We start from the raw sequence: 8598 nt of genomic DNA, 5'->3' as shown, positions 1-8598 counted from the left end.
GTGTTGTTTTATGAGATATCATAGTTATCTCCCTTTGAATATGGAGTGATTGTCCCCTGGTAGGGTTATTACACTGTTATCCAGGATATTATATGACAGGGATGCAGTACACACAGTTTATTAGTAATCACTTGATATTTTAAGTGATTGTTGAAGATTCACTGTAAATTATCTTTATGTAATGTTTAATATTTCATAGGTATTTTATGACCAGGTTGAAAATCAGAGTGATTTCACATCTTTATCACAAGCAATCACCACGTATAACAATGATTGACTTGATTCCATCAGGAGAAAAATTTGTGTATCTATTTCTGACAGTGTCAAATTGTTTTTATGAATTTTATCATGATTTCACTAAAAGTTTGTTTTGGTGTTCTATATTTCTTAAAGTGGTTGCACAGTAGTGTTGAAAAGGTAAAAAGATAAAAGGAAAAAAAAGCAATACAGAACCATTTACAAGGCAAAGAATGACAGACAAACTACACTATGGCCAGGTCAATTTGAATAAACAATAGTCTGGAAAGCACCACAGAGAAAAGGATAAACAACATTAATGCCACAAAATCATTGGAAGAGAAAGCAGTTTCTGGACCAATTTCTCTCATTTTTTTATGACTAAATCATGAGGGTGGGGCATTAAGTTTAACACTTTGGTGTTGACATGAATATCAATAATGTGATCATTTTTATAAATTTCCTGTTTACAAAACTTTGAATTTTTCAAAAAAACTAAGGATTTTCTTATCCCAGAAATAGATTACCTTAGCCGTATTTGTCACAACTTTTTGGAATTTTGGATCCCCAATGCTCTTCAACTTTGTGCTTATTTGGCTTTATAACTATTTTGATATGAGCGTCACTGATGTAGACGAAACGGGCGTCTGGCGTACTAAATTATAATCCTGGTACCTTTGATAACTATTAACCCTTGTCTGTCCATACATACCCCCTAAAATTAGTTCTGTGAACTTGTTTGCCTCAACAAAAAGTTATAAAACTTATACACAATGCTTATTACAACCAAACATGAATCAATTGCAAATTTAGGTAGTGTCACTTTCACTGTAATATAGGTATGTCCCCTTTACAAATTGAAAAAAATGCTATTTTTTTGTTTCCACAGTCAAGTTTGAATTTTGGTAATGACACTTTTGCTGTTCTTGACTTATGTCCCTTTGAAAATTGAAAAATTGCAGATTTGCTATTTTAAAAGCAATAGTTTAGTTTAAACATATTGTATTTGCATAAGTAGCAAAAGGGATTGGACACAAGTTATAACAACATTAGAGACGTCCTCTCCCAATATAAATATAAACACAAAGTACATTAGATAATGGCGAAAAAAAACAAAAAAAAACATAGTAGTAATGCATGTAATACATACTTCAAACAAAAATTAGAAATAAAAAGAAAAAAAAAAAAATACAATATAATAATGAATAATAATGAAACAACTGGACTGGAGTGAAAGGTTGTAAAGTAGAAGTTAATTGATTGTTTTAAATCTTTGTGTTATTCTGAAATAAGATTGTACGGACTAAAAAATGTCTTTGTTTTGCTGAAAAGAAAGGTCACCGTCACCAGCTAACAGAAGCTCAATGGATATAGCATAACGTTCTAATTTAGAAAACAGTATTTCTCTTGCTTCGTTGTGAAAAGCGCACTCTAAAAAATAGTGTATACTATCCTCAACATGGTGGCCACAGCTGCATGCCGGACTTGGTTTAATATTAACACGATGTAAATCTGAATTTAAAGAACTGCACATATTTCTCAAACGTGTATTAATAATATTAAGTTTTCTATCCCCACAACTAAAATAGGAAGGTGGCTGTATCAATTTGGACTTCATCTTTCGCTTAAAAATATTTATATTTTTGGACGTACGTATGTCGGGGGTAAGTCTATTCCATTCAATAGTAGTGGATGGGAAAAAGGATTTTCTAGTTATGTCTAGTCTATAACCGGGTACTACATAATTATTACTGTTTCGCAAATCGTAGTTAGATACTTGACCAACAAGCGGGGGCATTAAATCACAGAGATAATCAGGGGCAGTCCCATTATGTAAAGAATAGAATACATTGAGCTTTCTGGACTTTCGTCTGTCCACAAGCAATTGCCAGCCAGTTTCAAAATATATAGCTTCCCGACTAGCAAACACGGGCAACCCAGTTACTAACCTCCCTGCTTCTAACTGAACATGTTCTAAATTGTCGGCTTCTTGTTGAGTACAACCATCCCATAACTCACATGCATATTCCATAACGGGTCTTATAAAAGTTAAATATAAACGAGCAAGATAATTTCTATTCAATACATATTTCAATTTTTTAAGAACATTTAATCTTGTGCTTGCACACTTTAAAATATTTTCTATATGTGTATGGAATTTACCATTGGAATCAAAAATAATCCCTAAGTGTTTGACAGGAGACAAATTCTACTAATTGGTTTTGAAATTCTATTTCAATATCATCTGGGGAAGTATGGCAGGAGAATATCATAGCCTTTGTCTTATTAGGGTTAAAATTAATAAGCCAATCTTTAGACCATACTGAAATTTGTTCTAAATCGCTGTTTAAGACATCCTCTATAGTGTAAGGGTTATTGCTGGAATAAGAAAGAGATGTATCATCAGCAAACAATCGAGTTAGACTTGTCAAATTATCAGCTATGTCATTTACATAAATAAGAAATAGTAGGGGACCTAATACAGAGCCTTGCGGAACTCCTGCATTAGTATTATCAAAAGGCGAATAGGCATTTGAAACAAAAACGCTTTGTTTTCTATTTGAAATATAACTTTCAAACCATTTATACAGATTTCCATCAATACCATATGCTTTAAGTTTTATTAAGAGGCCACTATGCCATACCCTATCAAAAGCTTTCGAGATATCACATAATATAAGAGATGTAATATAAAAGCAATACCATCTGTGGCCATGGACACATTCTTCAATTATTTTCAATTGGTCATTGGACATCAGCTTGCAACAGGTATCTATCAAAAGAAAAGTACATTGCCTTTATTTGATCTTTTCTTGAAACAAAATGCAGTTTTTTTCTGCAAAACAGAGCAGAGGTTTACAAAGAACAAGATTTATAAGAATACCCTTTAAGTACAGAGAACATCATAAAACATGCTGGTATCATAAAAAAAGTAATACACTTTTCAGTATTATGATTACTTGAAATGGAAAATATTTTTTCATATAGATAATCTCCAAGATAAAAAAAAAAGATGTATGATTGTCAATGAGACAACTCTCTACAAGAGACCATATGATGCTAAAAATAACGGCATTGGATCACCGTACAGACTCCAACCACCATTTAGTGACATAATAGACTGGTTCTCTGTCCTTTATCTGTTTGGCTCTGACAGATGCTTGACAACAAAGGTATCTGAGATACCCGTATGATGCAAAGGAGAGGGCCAGCCTAGTGACATAGGTTTTAACAAGAAACAATTGTATTTGCCAGTTCTGTCCTATTTTTTTTACTCAAAATGACTGAAATGACATATCCTGAAAATGAGAAATGTGTGACACATATATGATAGCTAACATTCCTGAGTAGCATAGCAGAATCTCATTATATTAATCCGAGATGACCGACGTCTGACAAACTATTGCATGAACTCCTCTGCCCTAGTACATCTCTTAAAAAGACTGCCAGACATCAGAGCAATCTCGCACAAGCAAAACACTATATATTGTGTTTGAATCTGTTCATGTGTACATCCATCTGTTTTTCCCACTGTAGATTAAGGTTATAAAATGTTCAGCAGATGTGACATTATAATGTAACTGCACCAGTCCATAATGTTCATTTGGAAAGAAAAAATTTCAAAGAAACTATCGCTGTTATGGTTAAGGTACATGTTTAAGCTTGTTTAGTACAGCATATGATATAAAGTTACTGTTTTGGTTTACGTCCAGTGACCAATATTTCTTGTAAATTCAGTACAAGAGAAAATTACTTATAAATATTATAACACATACAACTGTACAATTGAGAATGGAAATGGGGAATGTGTCAAAGACAACAGCCCAAACCATAGAACAGACAACAGCAGTCGGTCACCAACAGGTCTTTAATCGCGGTAGCGAGAAATTCACGCACACGGAGGCGTCCTTCAGCTGGCACCTAAACAAATATTATACTAGTTCAGTGATAATGAACGACATACTAAACTCAAAATTGTACACAAGAAACTAAAATTAAAAATAAAACAAGACTTACAAAGGTCAGAGGCATGTTCTGCATTGTGGGTTGATAGGAAATTATTTCCCTTGCAATAGATCAAATGCAACCCATCAAAGATTTGTTGCAAAATGGTTCCTGAATGTGCATGAGATAACAAAAAAAAATCGTAAGGGTTCCGCAGAACCCAGTGTCTCGTCTACTTTTGCTGATAATCGCAGGCTCAACAAAAATGAGGAAAAAAATTAATAAGATATTCCGATCGATACTATTTTTAGATTGTGAGTAGGCAAGCTTCTTCCCGAGTTTGGTAAAAATTGAGGATACTTTATGAATCAAATAGATAACTGCAGACTGTACACAGGGGTTTGTTACAATTACCGGGTTTACTATCCATACGAACCCCTAAAAAACACAAGGGAGGAGGCTCATTTGCGACGATGCTTCAAATTATTGTTGTTTTAGCGGTTCGTATGGACAGTAAACCCGGCAATTGTAACGAACCCCTGTGGTCCAAGTATGGTAAAAAATCCAGGTAAAATACGAGATTTTTTTTAACATAATTTACATGTACGTTTGGATACTTTCGTATGATCATAAACAAGCTTCTGTCCAAATTTGGTACCAATCCAGTATAGTTTAAGAAATTTATTAAAATTTTAAAAACTTTAAATGCAGAGTTAATGTAATGTTTCCTGGCAGAAAAAAACTAAGTCCATTTATAAGTAAAATGCGGAAAGAATGGATTTTTTTTTACAAAATTTACTTCTGGATACTAGCTTATAGTCCAGTCAAACTAAGATTTAACCTCAAACTAATTGCAACAGAAAATGTTTTAGTTCTAATCTATAGCATTATGCCCTTTATATACACAGAAAAAAGTCCCATAAAATCTAACTTGAGGAAAACTCAAGATCAGCATGGAAATTAACATTGGAAAGGGAGATAACTCCGCAAAAATGAGTCCTTTTTTGGTCAGTTTTTGGTTGATTTTCTTGAAATTAATGTAAAGTACGATTCTTTGATGGGGTTATAAGTTTGTATTTGACTAAATTATATAATCTTCTTCTCATGAAATGTACAAAACCGAAGACTCAAGTGTCATGGGTAGTTTTATTTTTTTGTGTGCATTTTTCATTAAAGAAATTGCAAATTTAATTGAAGCTTTGTGACCATTTTGAAAAAATAATGTGAACATTTGGTATTGTTTATATCTGTTTATTATATTCTTTCAGCATCTTACTTGTCTTACGAAACTTTAAACCACAAAAAGAAGAATAAATGCTTAATTATTTTTTTTTATTAAATTCGAGATTCTTCACCTTGCCATGTTGAAAAATTCAATAAATGGTCAACTAATGAATTACGAAACCTAGCTATAGATTATAGCTTGATAAAAGATATGAAAACACATTTAGAGTTGTTTGTTATACTCTAAAGACTTAAAAAAAAACCAAGAATCAATACATTCTGGTGAATGTAAGCAGTAAAGTTATAATTTTGTATCAATTTTTATTGATACTAGAACACACCCGTGATATCGCGGGTCCGTGACTGACTCAAAGTATATAACTATGCGTAAGCATTATTTTAGTATTGGTATTGTCATCTGATAAATTTAAAGTTGTGCCGATTATAAGATACACAGTTTTCTCTGCTTTCTAAATCTTTCTGTTTGAACCCGTCGACCTGGAACTTATCAATTAATTATTGGTAATATTAATTATTTGGAAAACGAAAGGTCCTGGAATGGAGTACTTTTTAATCAACAGCATTGTAAATAAAGTTGAATTCTTTTATTCGCTGTTTTACGTCATACCCGCTAACAAATTGAAAACTGTACCTATACGCCTTGTTTTAAGTCCAGATTTTTATACGACTGGTCGTATATTGGTATCACGTTGGCTTCGTCGTCGTCCGTCGTCGGCGTCCGTTGGTTTTCGCACTATAACTTTAGTATAAGTGAATAGAAATCTCTGAAATTTTGACACACGGTTTATGACCACTAAAGGAAGGTTGGGATTGATTTTGGGAGTTTTGGTCCCAACATTTTAGGAATTAGGGGCCAAAAAAGGGCCAAAAAAACATATAGCACAATAGCTTTAGTATAAGTTAATAGAAATCTGTGAAATTTAAACACAAGGTTTACAGTGTCCTTTTTTTCTTTTATAGTTTGAAAGCCATAACCAACCGAAATCGGAAAAGATAGTAAACATTCGTTAGTATAAGGGCAATACTTCCATGAAGGTGTCGTCTTACATTTTTTGTCAAAATTGACATTTTCAAACTAAACGAAAAATTGAGAAAGTTGGTCCTGTTTTTCTTCATTAAAAAAATGACAATCAGCGTAGATACAAGTAGCTTGTCTTAGGGAGGGAATGGATGTTTTAAGAAAGTTATTAGAATTTTAATACCTTTAACCACAGAGTGAATGTAATGTTTCCCAGCAGAAAAACTTGATTTTTTTACCAAATTTACTTAATTCTGAATACTATCTTATGATCAAACAAGCTTCTGTCCAAGTTTGGAAGAACTTCAGGCTACTTTAAGAAAGTTATTAAAATTTCAAAAACTTTAACCACAGAGTTAATATTTGTGGACGTGGACGCCTCCGCCGACGACGACGACGCCGACGACAGAATGTAGGATCGCTATGTCTCATTTTTTTCGACAAATTAAGGTCGAAGGCTAGACAAAAACGAAAAAAACATTTCAATGGATAAATCTTACACCAACAGTACCCCATTAAGCTAGGGTTTATCTGTCGTATGACTCAAGTCTGTGGGATGACCATATTACTATAGCGTATCATCAGTAACAAAAATAAAAAAAACTGTACTGTCTGATGTCAGCAGCGAATTATTTGGACTTCTGTTGAATGTACTGATTGTTATACAAATGGCAGAAAACCTGATATTTTAAAATAAATTGTTATGTAACATAGGGATGAAAGTAGTGACTAATGCTCATTATCTTAGATAGAAAACATCTGATAGGAGCAGAAATGCTGAAAGAAGATGCTAAAGATACCAAAGGGACATTTGAATAGACTGAAAAAGTCATGGCTAAAAATAAACAACAGACAAACAATAATAGTACACCACCACAACATAGAAAAAATAAAGACCAAACAACACGAACCCCACCAAAAACTGTGGGTAATATTAGGTGCTTAAGTAGTGTAAGCAGATCCTGCTTCACATGCGGCGCCCGTCGTGGTACTCGTGTTAGTACAAACGCGGTAATAAGCCTAAATCGGTAAGTCACATTCGAGGGCAAGGGAACGGGATTGTTTTTACGACATTCGGAACATATCTGCGATCATCTTTGAAATGAATGTGCTTACCGGTCACCAACATGTGGTAAACTGAATTTATGAAGGAATTAATTCAACTTCACCACTTGGAACTCTTTTCTTTATAGATTTTTTATTTATTTAAAAGAGTTTTTTTTTACAAAGTAGGATTCATCCATTCCCTCACTAAGACAAGCTACTTGTATCTACGCTGCTGGTCATTTTTTTAATGAAGAAAAACAGGACCAACTTTCTTAATTTTTCGTTTAGTTTGAAAATGTCAATTTTGACAAAAAAATGTAAGACGACACCTTCATGTAGTTATTGCCCTTATACTGACGAATGTTTACTATCTTTTCCGATTTCGGTTGGTTATGGCTTTCAAACTATAAAAAAAAAAGGACACTGTAACGGCAAAAGTAATAGTTTGATAAATGAATAAATCACCAGACGGCTCTTTGTTATGAGTTATTGCCCTTGAAATTGGATGTTTACCCATTTTTATGATATTGCCACTGAAGTAGATAGAAGGTTAATTTAAACAGAAAAAAATATCAGCAGTTTTATCTGACGTTTCGCTGTTACACGACTGTTCCAGGGTAGGAGATGGTTGAGCGCTCGCAAACATGATAATTAAATCCCGTTCCACAATCTGTGTTTGCCTGTCACAAGTTAGGTGCATCAGCCACGGTAATTGAGTGGTTGTTGTTGGTTGCTGGCTTTCATATTTGTTTTTATAAAAAAAAAAAACATAGAAAATACTTGATGTGGTCCCTGTCCCAAATGTCTTTTGCCTTGCCTATTAAATAATAAAAAAAAAATATTTGTTGCTAAAAATAGTCCAAAAATGTCAAAAATGTCGGCTCACTACTACCAATTCGCTCTATTGCTATTGCCCCCTCCCCCTTCCTGTTATTTCCGACACCTGGTCCTCCCCTGAAACGTAAGACAATTAAAAATACGTCCTCGTATATTTCAAAGACATTGAATAAAAATCGTTGAGTATTTTTTTTACAAATAAAGTTATCGAACTTTGGTCTAGATTCACCTGTTATTCAACAAATTATGTAATACTATGGAACCGAAAG

The sequence above is a fragment of the Mytilus edulis genome, chromosome 10 (genome assembly GCF_963676685.1).
Source record: "Mytilus edulis chromosome 10, xbMytEdul2.2, whole genome shotgun sequence".
NCBI lineage: Eukaryota > Metazoa > Mollusca > Bivalvia > Mytilida > Mytilidae > Mytilus > Mytilus edulis.
The sequence above is the reverse complement of the archived record's forward strand: the minus strand, read 5'-3'. Positions refer to the sequence as shown.